Raw genomic sequence first — 15,988 nt, forward strand, 5'->3', positions numbered from 1 at the left:
AACAATGCTTCAGTGTTCACCTATATGTACACCGAGGACTGTTAATTTAACACTGGGGATTTTGCTGTGTGCCGTCTAAGTTACGAATATGAGAGGTTAAAGTGAAAAGCATTGGCGCTTTCAACAGGGTTACCATGTTTAGCTGCATAACTCTAATGACACGTTTATTTAGTTCTACCAGAAAGACTCGGGAGAATATATACTGTAACAATAAATACATTTATTGATAGCCCAGCAAGCAATAAAGTTCTTTGGCGTAGGCCCCGTCCATAGCTCGCAATCCGAGGGTCCGGACTCTGCATTTCCTGCCTGAAGACGAAGGCAGGGGCGCAGCCGACCCCCTGTGAGGTATAGGAAGGGACCATCCTGGTGGTGGTGGGGAGGATGGAGGGGAAGGGACCATCCTGGTGGTGGTGGGGAGGATGGAGGTGAATGAAAGCGTCAGCATCTGCGAACTCAAACATGTGTAAGTACTGGTCTTTTATACCGCAAGTATTAGACACGATTGGATAGATGAGAAGGTAATAAGTGACGTAGCAATTGAGTCTTCCTGGCAGAACTTAACGCTAAAGCTTCCATTTCACACTTGGGATGTTTGGTTGGATTAAAACGAACCCTGGTGCGATTGCTCTGTTAGTGCGGTTCATTTGAATTAGTGTGAACGCTGCCGTCTGAACCCTGGTGCCACCAAACAAGAGGACCGAGACGCTGAAAATATGGATCTCTGTTCGCTTCCAATTGAACTCTGGTGCGGTTCGAATGATATATGAACACAACACGGACCAAAGACATTAAAACAAACCAAAAACAGGACATGGTGTCACAAGATACGACCCTAAAAGGGCAAAATGCTCAAGCATACATGTTTTTTCTCATCATAGTAGTGATGTTGCCCATCACAGTTCAGTACAGGCGTCAGAACCGGGTCTCCTCACAGCAGATCTTCATTTGTGTACACATACAACGAGCGCTTTTGTTGCGGTGACTCTAATGAGGTTATTTGGTTATTTCAAATGTAGGCACGTGGCAAGCGCGCACTGGCACGACCACAACATTACCCAACATCAAATGGCAAACGTAACGAAAGCGGAATGGAGCTGCGCTACTCGTTATTTTGTGTTTCACGGACCGTTTATCAGTTTGGACCAATGCAGAGCGAGCCGATCTTGATCAAGCGACACTAATACACAGCGCTAAGACATCCAGTAAAAAAAAGCATTTGAATTCGCCACTGAAGTAATACATTGCTGCAAGATCTAGTGGGAAGCATTCACATTTCTTCGTTATTAACGGATCAAAGTGTGCTGACGTGGAAACCAGGAAGAAACATTGTGGCATGAATTAACTATCCAGTGTCCACAGATCAGCAACATTCACCATGTAACTGTAACCATGGAAGTTTGGCAGGAATAGTAGGCTACAATGCTTTCAAGTAACGTTACATCGGTTTTATTTTGACATTATGAATAAAATTGCTGCCCTCAAATGTTAATCTGAAATAAAAATAAACCTTTGTTTATAACTACTACTATATTACATTTAATTTTTTTGTTTTATGCTGTTTTTGTTTTATATGCTCCTAAGAAGAGTCAAGTATAGCTCGATCATTGCTCAAAGTAAAAAATTCTCATACTTTATGTTAGTTTTAATAAAAAAAAATATATAAAAAAATCAAGGAAATTTCTCTGGCATTTCTTTCTTTTTGCTGTATCGAAAACATATCGAACCGTGACAAGTGTATCGTATCGAACCGAACCGTGAATTTTGTGAACTGTTACACCCCTAATGTATACAGTGATAGGCGTCGTATTCCTATAGGTAGGCGTGGATCAGCTGAGAGTCAGCTGATGCGAGCTTGACTAACGTGACCTGCCAGAACTGACGCTACGCTTGATTTCTGTCAGGACCACTATCGTCAAATACGATTGACAATTAGCATACAGTTTGGGTTGGCGGTATGGTTCCGTTCTGGGCGAGAACTCCCTGCGCATCCATGCAGCCTAGCATAGATAAGAGCAGGGAGAGCAGCAATGACCCCCCAAAACAAAACCATATGCCAATATCCCCCAAACCCAACTGACAGTGCAATTCTGGATGCTTTTGCAGTTACCTGAGTGAGCCAAGGCAACAAGCATGTTGCCAATACCTGAAAATATTGGGGGAAGCTTACACCCCTAGCGACAGCAAAAGATGATACAACAAGCATGTTGTATAAATCGCAGAACTATTGCTAAAACTAATGTAGTTTGGTAGGGGAAGCATACATCCTACAGCAATAGCTCCGACTAGCAGCAACAAAACCGATACAACAAGCATTGTACCGCTCTTAGTCACAACACGAAGGCTGAGGTTCTTTTAACTGATGTTTAATGCTCTCTGGACTCAGACATCAAAATCAACACCGTAGAACTAAAAGGATGAATATACAACAAAAACATGTATACAGTCAGTTACATGGAAAACGTCTCGGTTACGGATGTAACCCTCGTTCCCTGAGTAGGGAACGGAGACGTTCCGTCGGATGACGACGAATGGGGTTTCGCTTAGAAAGCCTATCGACTTCGAGTATACAAAACGAGCCAATGGCAAACAAATGCCATGGGTCTGCGGAATTTGCATGGCGCAACTCCGCCCCACCTCGTGGGGATAAAAGGAGAAAGCCGGCAATATGCAGATATGTTTCTTCGCTGAGGAGCCAAGACTGAACTCGGCTGTTCCAGCGGTACAGCGGAAGTGGCAGGCAGACGGAACGTCTCCGTTCCCTACTCAGGGAACGAGGGTTACATCCGTAACCGAGACGTTCCCTTTCGTTGTCACTCCGAGTTCCGTCGGATGACGACGAATGGGGATACCAGTCTAATCACGCCACCTTCCCAGCTGTCTTCCAGTGCCCTGCGTAAATCTGAGATCCCTGTCGTGAGACTAGCACGGACGAAGGACTCCTATTTAACACAGGAATACCAAGGTACACTGGGGAGCATATCCCAGTCTCAGGGAAGTATGCAATTACTGCCAACCCAGAGGGGGGGGACTTAGAAATACACATATGACCCGAGGGATGCATATGGGGAATCACTGGGGTATCCAGCCGCAGGTGGAATATTTCAACCCCAGGGGTGGCAAGGTGGCTTGCCAAGGGAAAGACACATGCTCAGAGAGGCTTACAGTGGGAATACACATGTGGGGGTAGCTCCGGGAGGTACCATGCACACGGGAGGCACCTAGCCGACGCGCAGGCAAGAGACACTGGCGCCGACGTCAGGAGTGCTGGAGGAACTCAGGGCTTTCGGAGAAGCTCACCTGAGGAGAATATCGCACGTATCCAGTCCGTAGAGTGGAATGGCGAGCAAGCGAAGACACCTGAGCGGGTCCGGTACTAGCTGGTTGAAGCGAGTACATGAGAGGACACTGGCTCCACTCGGAGATTGTAGAATCTGGCGAATGTGTTAGGTGTCGCCCAGCCTGCAGCTCTGCAGATGTCTGTTAGCGAGGCGCCATGCGCTAGAGCCCAAGAGGACGCCACACTCCGGGTGGAGTGGGCAGTCACACCAAGGGGGCACGGTCGACCTTGCTGCTGGTATGCCAAAGCAATGGTGTCCACTAACCAGTGAGACAACCTTTGCTTGGAGAGAGCCTTTCCCTTCAGCTTCCCACCATAACAGACAAAGAGCTGGTCTGAGGTCCTGAAACACTGCGTCCTGTCTACGTAGATGCGGAGCGCACGTACTGGACAGAGCAGTGCCAAGGCTGGGTCTGCCTCCTCCCGGGGCAGCGCTTGCAGGTTCACCACCTGGTCCCGGAAGGGAGTGGTAGGAACCTTGGGCACATATCCAGGCCGGGGTCTCAGGATCACGTGAGAGTACGCCGGCCCGAATTCCAGGCACGCTTCGTCAACGGAGAATGCGTGCAGGTCCCCTACCCTCTTGATGGAGGCCAATGCAGTCAGAAGCGCCGTCTTCATTGACAGGAAGTTAAGCTCGACTGACTGTAAAGGCTCAAAGGGAGCACTACGCAGGGCGGTTAAGACCACTGCGAGGTCCCAAGAGGGTACGAGAGGAGGGCGAGGAGGATTCAGTCTCCTCGCTCCTCTCAGGAACCTGACGATCAGGTCATGCTTCCCCACCGACTTACCTTCTATAAGATCATGCTGTGCGGCAATAGCGGCGACATAGACCTTGAGGGTGGAGGGAGACAGCCTTCGCTCCAACCCTTCTTGAAGGAAGGAAAGCACGACGTTGATCGAACATCTCCGGGGGTCTTCTCAGTGAGAAGAGCACCAGTTGACGAAGAGGTTCCACTTCAACGCGTAGACGTGTCTCGTGGACGACGCTCTAGCGGAAGTGATGGTAGCCACCACCGCTGGTGGTAGGGTACTCAAACCTGCCTTGTCCCGTCCAGGAGCCACACGTGGAGGTTCCAAAGATCGGGACGAGGGTGCCACAGGGTGCCCCGTCCCTGAGAAAGGAGGTCCTTCCTCAGAGGAATCGGCCAAGGAGGTGCTGTCGCGAGGAGTATGAGTTCGGAGAACCAGGTCCGGGTGGGCCAGTACGGCGCGACCAGAGTGACCTGCTCCTCGTCCTCCCTGACCTTTGCGCAGGAATTGCGCAAGAAGGCTCACTGGGGGAAACGCATATTTGCGGCCCTGCGGCCAGCTGTGCGCCAGTGCATCCGTGCCGAGCGCGCAATGGGTCGAGTCGTGAGAGGCAAACAAATCTATCTGTGCGTCCCCGAACTGGTCCCAAATCAGCTGAACCGACTGGGGATGGAGTCGCCAATCTCCCGGGAGGGGCTGAAACCGTGAGAGCTCGTCGGCTGCACAGTTCAGAGCTCCTGGAATATAGATGGCACGAAGCGACCTCAGATGCTTCTGACTCCAAAATAGGAGGTGGCGGGCGAGTTGCGACATACGGCGAGAGCGCAGACCACCTTGACGGTTGATGTACGCTACAGTCGCGGTATTGTCTGATCGGACGGGCTGGGGCGCTTTCCTGCGACCACCTCCACGGCGCGGCCCGGAGCTGCTGGGGCCGGGCGGGAGGGGGCGAAAGTCGCAGGAGGGCGCGTTCGGCGGCAAGCTGACTGAGGCGTCTGAGCCGGCGGCAGCAGCTGGCCGCGGGGTCAGAACGTGTTTGGTAGCCTCAGTCTGCTTCTGGGCGGCCGAGAACTGTTAGGCAGAGTCCTCGGCCGCGCCGCCGAAGGGCCAGCCTGGGATATGGGGGAGTTGAGGAAGCGGGTTCGCTCAGCCTCGCGCATATCAACCAGGTTAACCCAGAAATGTCTGACCACACAAGTGGACATCACCTGACCCAGGGAGCGTGCAGTCACCTTCGTCACTCGTAGAGCGAGGTCGGTGGCGGCAGGCAGTCTCTTAGATGAGCCCTGAATCAGCCCTACCCTCGTGCATGTCATTGAGCACCCCGAAGGATGGCAATAACATGCAGTGAGACGGCAGCCTGTCCGCTGCTCTATAGGTCTTTGCCACCGGAGTAGACAAAAAACCTACAGGCATTGGAGGGGTGCTTAGGGTCGCCACGCCAGGTGGAGGCGCTGTGGGGGCACAGACGTGCTGCCACAGAACACTCCACGGGGGGAACCCCAGTGTACCCATGGCCGCGGCCTCTCGAGGGCAGAGAAGGTGGAAGAGGCTGCTGAGCAGTCGCGAAAGTCAAAGGAAAATCTCACGATCTCATAACCTCTTCATGCACATCCGGGTAGAAAGGATTTTGGGTTCGCCTCCCCAAAACCAATCATCAGCCTTGAGTGCTCGAGACATGGCAGAGTAATCCACAAATGCCCGATACTCGCGGCGGCCCGGGAAGCATAGCTGTCAACTCTGGATCAGACTCGCTATGTTGCACACCCGAGAGTGGCAACATAGACGAGCCCTCACTTCCAAAGGACTCCAGCTCACCTTGTGACGCGGCGATAGACATGATTTCATCAGCCTGGGGAACTGAATGAGATGCCGGCCCGCCGGCGTCCTCTGGACGCGGCTCTGACCAGCTAACTCATTCAGAACCGCGCGGGTTGCAATGTTAAAGAGAGGGGTGTGGACCACGGATATTAATCGGCGGTTTAATTCCACACCGGCCATCTCAGGTCACCCTGGCCACCAGCCAAAGTATTCTCTCACGTGGAGAAAATAGATCGGGGTGTGGATGAGGGGACTCTCACTCAGTTGAGCTCATTGAGTCTTGACCGTTACATTGCGATGGTCATGTTCCCTTTAGAGAACGTGACGCATCCGCCAGCGCTGTTCGAACGTGATTGAAGCCCAAACACGTCAAAACAGCGCTCGTGCCCATCAGCTGAATCTATCAGACTACCGCACTCAGAAATGCACGGGCAGATCGTCTTTAAAAAGACGCGCCGCGTGCACGCTCTTTTTGTGTGAGAAAAGCTTGCAGCAGTGCTGAAGCGCCCAGGGAGAAGCACACAGCTGTTCAGATCAGCAGGCAGGAATGTGAAACTCGCTGGAACACGCCATCACACCAACACCGACTGGAAGCTGCTCGTCTCGAAGATTCTCGAAGATAGTCAGATAATAGACTGCAGGAGTGAAGAGAACATCTTGGCTCCGAAGCAAAAACATATCTGCATATTGCCGGCTTTCTCCTTTTATCCCCACGAGGTGGGGCGGAGTTGCGCCATGCAAATTCCGCAGACCCATGGCATTTGTTTGCCATTGGCTCGTTTTGTATACTCGAAGTCGATAGGCTTTCTAAGCGAAACCCCATTCGTCGTCATCCGACGGAACTCGGAGTGACAACGAAAGGGAACACACATGACTTTAAACTCATACATAAACAGAAAATACATACCACTTTTGCCTGCTTGTGAGCTAAGAGAGGGGGTTACATCTTGAAGCTTCTTGATTGCATGACTTATAATCATAAAAATAAATACTTTAAACTTTGCGATGATTACATCGTTTTATTAGTCTGGGTTTCCCCATGCTGCCTTCCCGCAGCGCGATTTTATTCACGCAGAAAGGCAGTATGGATACCATGGACCAAATTTTCGCCTCATTTAGGGAACCAATCACAGAACGGGGAGGGAGCAGCCAGACGATGACGCGTCTATGCGACACACCGATTGCAGTTTGTTTATACCTATGGATCAAACATGGCAGCAGACGCGAAGTTACCTTTCGATGCAGCCTTACGGCCGTTTCACACATAGGTTTCACACCGCAAGTGTGAGCGGCATTTGAGCAGCGCGTCAGCGTAACTACATCGTCACTGCAGCTGCAGACGCGCAAGAGTATTCACACTGGAAGCGTTTGTACAGTGTCACAGCAGCGGCTCCAAAGCTACATATCGTTAGCCTCATAGCATAATTGCCTAAGTCATTTTGTGTTTTTTCTTGTTTTCCAAAGACATTGAAATATGACTTCGGCATTATATATAAGCGAGCAATTCTTTACTATACATTTGTTTTTAGAAGTTGGTCATTTTATAACATTGATAGTCTTGAAAGTTTGTAATGGGGAGGTGTACAACATTCGCATATAAGTTAAATGTTATACAACAAAACAACCCAGAAAATGGCTCCAATCTATTAGTTTCAGTCATACTTTAGATGTTTACAAGACTGCAACTCCGCGGATAAAAAACAAAACACAAATCACCCACACACTCGGGTTTGATTTGGGTTGTGCTAGCCTGTAGCTGTCTGTGTGTTAACGTTACATTAACTAAAAGAACGTTTATATATAATATTTTCTGGCTAGTTTACTTTAGTTTTTTATATATATATAATACACAACTTTCACCCAAACTGAATAATTAAAAACAAGTTTTTACCGGGTAGCCTAAATCTTCTATAAATATTTTATAGTCTTTATTTTCTTTTATTTGCCTACTCAAGTTCTTGTTAAAACTCACTAGACATGCTAAATCTGTGCATTTTGGGCACTTTTTGTGTGAAATCATATTTATTTTTGTCCATCAAAAGTGTGCTTTCACTTTAATTTAGCGTGAGCAATGCAGCAAAAACAGACTCGACGTCGAAACCCCCGCCTCACTGCTGCTCGCTCGACGCTCACGTGCTGCTCCCGGTGTGAATGCACTCATTGATTAACATGCACACCGAAAAAATACGCGCCGCTCACGCATGCGGTGTGACGCCGGTTTCACACTGCACGCGTTAGCAGAGCGTAAGCAGCGCGTATTTTTTTCGGCGCCCATGTTAACAGATTAGAGCATTCACACTGCACGCAGAGGCGGCGCGGCAGCGCGTAGCAGGAGCAGAGCAGGAGCAGCAGTGCCGCGATCGTTTCGGCGTCCTGTCTATTTTTGCCGCGCGGCTTACGCTGAATTAAAGTGACAATGTTGATCATGGCCAAAATACACAGCAGTTTGACCCAAAAGCGCATTGGTGATATCTATTGTGTTTTAAACAGTCAATCAAATGACCTTCATCAATTTAAACAGAAAACAAAGTCAACAAAAACAAATATTAACCAAAAGTTATATAATATAGCCTATTAATTAATGAAATAAGCTTCTTGACAAGTCTTTTCTCTTAAATGTATTTGAAAACGAAATAAAGCAATGCCAACTTAGCCATTATAGAGTACTTTGTCTGTAAACACGCCGCGCGCGTCAAAAGCTGCCAGTATGAAAGCAAAACGCGCGTGTCCTGCTTCCGCTCACCGTACGCACTGCTCCTGCGCTGCTTACGCTCTGCCAACGCGTGCAGTGTGAAACCGGCGTGAAACGGCCGCCACGCCATCGTGTAGGCTACACATACATCTCTGACCCATCGGCCATCGTCGTCTCCATCGTCTAATTTCTGTCACTCTACATACGTCATCTGGTATAATTGAAACGATTGGCTATGAGCTACGTACAGGCGCAATTGATAGACATTGGTAGCACCCAATAAACGGCTCTGGGCATTCGTAAACCACGCCTCAAATACGAGAAAATTAAGATGTGGTTCCCAGACCCAAGTCTCAACGAGAATTGGGTCTGGCGTTAGCCAGGCTATCGTTTTATGTGATCAGCAGAATTGTAAAACTCAGACCGCAGTTCTGACTCATTGTTCCGTGGCAAAAACAGGAAGTGACATACAAAGACACGATGGGAACAAAATAAAATATACCCAAAAAACTCTTAGAATGAATAATTATTGCTCAAATATACAACAGTTGAGTATATACATCACAACAAGCATTATACAATAGTTGAAATATAAAAATGTACAGATTAAACTGATTAAAAGTTACTGAAATAAATGAGTGTTGAAGTACACAAGCGCCATCTAGTGGAAATAAACATTGTAGACACCCAAAGCTTTGTGACAGCAAACACAAGCATGTTGTATAATGAAATAACTATTGCTCAAACTAGTGTAGGTTGGTAGGAGAAGCATACACGATGCAGTAGCTCAGACTAGCGGCAACAAAATCTGATACCAGCATGTTGTATAACCACTATCATAACTAGTGTAGTTTGGCAGGGGAAGCATACACCCTGTAGCTCTGAGTCAGATGCAGTGCACAGCTAATCTATGAATACAGTGTGCTTCCTCATTCATGAACATGATTTTTGCTCCCTTCGTACTGATTCCATCGGCTGTGGAGGAGAAGATGATGACTCCCATGATTCCACACTCCTTCAAGAACCATCAAGCTACGATGTTGTTAGTGTTGAATAACAGACTTCTGCGGTGAATGTACCTACTATGTATTTTGCATAAGTATGTTACCGATAATCTAGATAGCTTTAGCCACAAGCATGTGCTAACTTTAACACAGCATGTTGCAATAATCAGATAGAATAAAGAGCGAGCATTTTTCCAATGCAACCAGATAGGCCTAAGCCTAAACAAACGTGTCGCGGGATTAGGGGTGTTTCATTGATAATATTATAATTAGTGTTTTTGTTGTTGTTATTAATACTTGCTCAGACTTGCAGAAGACAAGATTTGACACATGGCACTGACAATTCAACCAAGTATAAAGTATTGTAGCGTTCTCAGGCAAAGACGAGACGTTTTCAAATAACAAAAGGTGTTTATTATAGGCTGTTTTCGGCCACAACCCACGCCGTACACACCCGACTTATAAGAGAACCGCACTTGAACCAGCGAGGTGCTCTTCTCCCCCCAGCCTTATTCCATGTTGAACTTGAACATCGAATCACATAAAATACATAAAGTACAATAACATTAATGCATCCTTACTTGTGACAGAACAGCATTTTGAACAGGTTACAGTATTTATGGAATTTCTCTGTGTGTGTGTGTGTGTGTGTGTGTGTTCTGAGCAGGTGTTGTCCGTGAACAGGCTGTAAAACCGTTGGCTAAGTTACAGACACTCATGAAAAACACGGATGCTAATTATCTGGGAAACATTCTCTAACAGCAGTCAAGAGTTGCCATTGTTTGTGTCAAAAAAGTTGTGAATTTATTGTAACATTAAAACAGGAGATCATGACTTACTCTGTGCTCAAAGTGATGCTCGGAGCTCCAGTGGTTTCCTCTGTGGGTGAACGAGACTTTCGGAAGATGTTGTAGCAGAATCACGTGAACAATTCCAGGAAATGCTTTTTTTCATTGGTTGTTGCGTTAAATCTTACTCCGATACAATAGTGCTATTTTCTGATTGGCTATTGTGTAGCCCTTTTCTTTTTTTAATTGGCTGATAAGTGGCTGGCTCGACTCCAGGGGAGACGCGCTTGATTCCTGCCGGTTCCACAGTGAGAGCGGCGCGGCCAGAGAAATTTTGGGCACTGCGACATATTAAATATATTATAAATAGTTTTTCCGCGTGAGAGATACAATGTGTGGCGGGAGTGCGTGACAAAAGACCGAAATGAGTGACTGTCATTCTCAATGCGTGACACTTGAGAGCCCTGGCTTATATATGTATACAGTGATAGGCGTCGTGTTCCTATAGGTAGACGTGGATCAGCTGAGAGTCAGCTGATGCGAGCTTGAGTAATGTGACCTGCCAGAACTGACGCTACGCTTGATATTACACAGCAAATTTGAAAGTGTTAAATTAACACTCACAGTGTGAACATGAACACTTTTTCGGGGTTTATATAGGTCCACGCTAAATAGAGTTAAACTTACACTTTAAATAGTGTTACTTTTTTACACTTGCTTAGTGTAAAAAACAACACTGTAAGTGTTCACTGTTAACACCATTAGTGCCCAACACATATTGTTTTATTTTCAACATATATGTAACAATTACACCAACACAAAAGAAGGAACAATATATTCACCATCATCTGACCCATATAAACACTGCAGATCAAAATGCCTGTAGAACTTCAAGCTGTTGGCTTTAAAAGCTCACCCAACTCACAGTATCTCTGTACTTTAAATGCATGATATTCTGAAAAATGTTCTGTGAAAAGTTTGTCGACAAGAAAATACACAGTGCCGTCAATGAAAAGTATTTTCCGAATCTTACTGAAAACAGGAAATTCATCCTCAATTTCATTGCATACAATGAGGTCTTGTCTATATTCTGCCCCATCTATTTTGACCCAGTTCATGGAATGTATGCTTGTCTGAATGGGATTATGTAGCATTCCTGACAACTTTTCACCATTGTCAACATTCCAACAAAATGTTTTCATTGGTCCACACTTAACTTGACTCAATGGTGTATTTTCCCAAAGATTTACATCTGATGACTTTTTGTGAGAGATTTGGTGATGTTTTTGAAATTCTTTTGTGTATTCTTAAACACTTTATGCTTAGTCTCAAACCTCATGCTCCACATGTGCACTAACGGTCCAATTTTGTGAAGGCTGGATAATGCACCATAAAATGGTGTTTGGGCAGCAAGTTTTTTTGTGGATACAACTCTTTAAATAATTCATGGTGCTCAATTGTCAAATACTTCAGGAGGACAGTCATGCCTTTAGAAATACAAGGGGAAAACACCAGGTTTAGAATCTGAAGTAAGAGCAGGAGCAAATGCCATTTTTTATCACCTAAGGGTACAATATCACCAAACAGCAATGGAATTTTTTTGACATGACAGAGTGCCTGGATAGAATTGAGCCCTATGCTATTTCCACTGTGCTCTAGATTAACCTTTGTAGGATGATTTTTTCTCTCGAAATAGCCATAATCATATGAATATATTCTGGAGAGCAAATCACTCCGTGCAACAAATTTTTTCTGAAAGATACTCAAACAGTAGTTTTTATTTCAAGTTGCACAACTCCTTCCAGGAGGTCATGCATCACATCTAGAGAGTAGTTGTGGCACACACGAAAATACTGCAGTCTATTGAGTGTTGAGTTTCTTTTGAGGCCATGTGTTGACTTGAGTTGAGGGTCAGATTCTAACTTACTGCAGTGCTGTTCATAAATTGAACGATCACGCAAAATTAACCCTAAAATCATCCTCATTGTAAACTAACTGGACATCAGCTTTTTCAGTTAAACATAGATGAAAGGAGTAATGTCCACTAAATGATTCTGTGAACCCAAATATTGAGTGCATCCCCAAGTTGTCTCCAATTACTTGACATATTGTGCCATAAACTCTACACATTGATATGGGTAGTTCAATACCATCTGTTTCTAGAATCTTTATGTCACGAATCAATGGTTCCAAGATGGGGTCAAATCCATACTTTTTCACATCTTGTGCATGAAATAGAGCAATCAAATGGATATTCATCTTCAGTCTTGAATTAAATTTGGGAGGTAGATTTCGAAGCACAAAATAAAGAGCACCAACCTGTGTACCCCACGTTTAGAGCCAAGAGGGTTTGCGGTTTCAAATTCATCGTAGTACACCTGAATTTGTAAAGCACTGGGATGATTTGAGAATAATGGATGACTCTGGAACTAACTTCCATCACAAAAGTCCTCAAAATGTGATTTCTGCCTTCCTGTAAATTCTGTCAGCAGAGTACATACATCTACATTTCGACACATACATTTTAATGTTTCCAAAATTGGAACATACAAATATGTATCTTTTACTGGGACCTGATCATAACATCCAGTCTTTTTGTTTCTCCTCATGTCGTATCTCATGCCAAGGACAATTTCAACAGGCTCCACAACACCCCATTTGTCAACGTAATAATTAGTTCTTTTAGTTTCGGTGTTAAACATGGAAAAGGGACTCTCAAAATGCCCTAAACTATCTTCGACAGCTGATCTGACAGGGTTATTAAGAGGAATGACAGAAATCACATCTTGTTGAGTTTGGTTATGCAGTTCCATTGTGAGATCCTCAAGGTCTGAAACAACTGATGATATCAAGCTACAGTATTGGCTACTCCACTGCACTGTAATTTGGCAACAATTGAGGCACATACAGTATATCTGCCGTCTCTCTCCTGGAAAAGGTAACATTTTCAATAAAAGCAACTTGGGGATCACTTTCTACAACAAACAAAGAAGCTGGCTGATTATTACAAACATTTTGAGGTGAGAGTTCCCATAGATGCTCACAAGTCTCTGAGCTAGAGTCCAAGTCAAGTCTCAAGTCTCTGAGCTAGAGTCCAAGTCACGTCTCAAGTCTCTGAGCTAGAGTCCAAGTCACATCTCAAGTCTCTGAGCTAGAGTCCAAGTCAAGTCTCAAGTCTCTGAGCTGGAGTCCAAGTCAAGTCTCAAGTCTCTGAGCTAGAGTCCAAGTCACGTCTCAAGTCTCTGAGCTAGAGTCCAAGTCACGTCTCAAGTCTCTGAGCTGGAGTCCAAGTCAAGTCTCAAGTCTCTGAGCTAGAGTCCAAGTCACGTCTCAAGTCTCTGAGCTAGAGTCCAAGTCACGTCTCAAGTCTTTGAGCTAGAGTCCAAGTCAAGTCTCAAGTCTCTTGTGGTTATAAGTGTTCATTTTAAATAAACGTAGAGCAAGCTAATCAGTGTCTGCTCGTTTATTCAATAAGTTGTCCCCCCGTCACATTTGACTCACGTCATATCCGTCATCACCAAATCTGAAACCGGCACACCCCTATACTCAAGCAAAAAAATGTGCGCAATCTCTCTCAGCCGCGTGCGGCTCGTGATTTCCCCGCCGCCATCACTTGCATGTAATGTGCACTGCCTATGCAACTAATCATAGCTTATAAACTACTGTAAGTCAACACATCCCAGACTCTCAAACCAGTGTAACTTTATAACTAAATGAAACTGTAACGTTACATGATCAACAATAATCCTGTAACCTGTTTGTAGACAACGGGCAGCCAGCGGCACGTAAATGATTAACGTTACGTTAATCGACCACCACAAGTTTGGCAATTAAACAAACGCTCATTTATATTTCATAAGGAAGACAGTCGGAGTTAACCTCCCGTAACGTTAGGTAGCTAAAGCAATAAGCAAGCTAACGGTAGATGGTCAATGCTGAGCTAAACATGTTTACTCACCTATCAGGGTGCGTTTTCAGACGCCTGATAAAATTAGATGTGGTTGAGCCAGAATCTTTTATCGTGATACTGCATATTTTGCATTGAGCGCTTCTTTTGAGCGCGTCTTGTTTGAAGTTTTTGAACCCAAAGCTAACGATGAATGGCACAGCAGCGGCCGGTGCAGTCAACATTTTTGTTTGTAATCCTCTCATGTGTGGTCGCGCGCGCTGCCAGCAATAGGCCGCGTAGTAAGTGGTTACGTAGGCAGGTTATAGGTAACGGAGGGAGGGGGATGACAGCGAGCTCATCAGACGTTTCCTAAAAATAAACATTGTTCACGAGACTCGCAGCTCGAGTCCGAGTCGAGTCTGAAGTCTTTCGAAGACGAGTCTCAAGTCGAGTCTGAAGTCACTGTGTGTGCGACTTAAGTCGCACTCGAATCTCAAACTCGAGTCCCCATCTTTGACAGTTCCCCAGATGACAAATCAAAAGCGGGACAGCCATCAACAGCATGAAAATGGTTCAAATGCTTTCGAAACCCAGAATATGAGCAAAACTGCCGACTACACTCTGCGCACACAAGAACTTAAACTTTAACGAAGGATAGAAACTATGTAATTAAATTATTAATTACTCACCCTCATTACTTCCAAACCCGTAAGACCTACGTTCATCTTTGGAAAGACAGATTAAGATATTTGACGAAATCAGAGCTTTCTGAACCATCCATAGGCAGCAACATCATTGCAACTTTCAAGGCCTAGTGCTGCGCTGCCCTTTACTACGTGGATAGCACAGTAGAATGACATGGAACTGCCAGCAGCCATATCACCCTGTAGCCCAAGACTGGTTGCCCACTGAAGCTAAGCAGGGCTGAGCCTGGTTAGTACCTGGATGGGAGACCTTCTGGGAAAACCCGGTTGCTGCTGGAAGAGGTGTTCGTGAGGCCAGCAGGGGGCGCTCACCCTGTGGTCTGTGTGGGTCCTAACGCCCCAGTAAAGTGATGGGGACACTATACTGTCAAAAGAGCACCGTCGTTCAGATGAGACGTTAAACCGAGGTCCTGACTCTCTGTGGTCACAAAAAATCCCAGAAAGAGTAGGGGTGTAACCCCAGCATCCTGGCCAAATTTGCCCCTTGGCCTCTGTCTATCATGGCCTCCTAATCATCCCCAGCTTCATTACCCTGTCTCCTCTCCATCAGTAAGCTGGTGTGTGGTGGGCGTTCTGGCGCACTATGGCTGCCGTCGCATCATCCAGGTGGTGCGTGGCGTGGCTTTCGTGAAGCGCAGGTTCGGCGTGGCTGACGAGAAGCTCTGGCTGGACGTGGCTGATGTGAAGCTCTGGCTGGACTGGGCTGGACGGAACCAGCGGTGAAGGCTCGGCTGGGCTGGGTTCAGAGGCTGTAACAGATGTGAGTGCTGCCCACACACACAAAACAGCCATGGACATCACGACGAGCACAGTGTCTTCCAGACTAGACTCAAGTGCTGCCTGAACAGTCTCTGGTTCGGCGGTCACCACGCCCACAGTTTTCGATTTCGGCGGGCGCAACGTAAAGCGCGGGCTCGGTAGGACTTACGTGGATATGCTTCTGTAGAATGGGCATATAGCGCAGGGCTCTAGAGTGCGACCAATTAAGGGTGCGACA

General features: G+C 46.3%; 1 long non-coding RNA gene and 1 pseudogene across 1 annotated transcript; one reads left to right on the forward strand and one right to left on the reverse strand.

Moving 5' to 3' along the window:
- Window positions 1-2,353: 2,353 nt before the first annotated feature.
- Window positions 2,354-6,915, reverse strand: LOC130069454 (uncharacterized). Its single transcript, XR_008803763.1, has 2 exons — window positions 6,785-6,915; window positions 2,354-2,465 (listed from the first exon to the last, which is right to left on the reverse strand). It is a non-coding gene; the product is annotated as an uncharacterized LOC130069454 (long non-coding RNA).
- An 8,238-nt stretch (window positions 6,916-15,153) lies between these two features.
- LOC130069464 (5S ribosomal RNA) lies at window positions 15,154-15,270 on the forward strand (annotated as a pseudogene).
- Window positions 15,271-15,988: the final 718 nt, after the last annotated feature.

Source organism: Rhinichthys klamathensis, unplaced genomic scaffold (assembly GCF_029890125.1).
Source record: "Rhinichthys klamathensis goyatoka isolate OS25496 unplaced genomic scaffold, OSU_Roscu_1.1 h1tg000368l_1, whole genome shotgun sequence".
NCBI classification, from domain to species: Eukaryota; Metazoa; Chordata; class Actinopteri; order Cypriniformes; family Leuciscidae; genus Rhinichthys; species Rhinichthys klamathensis.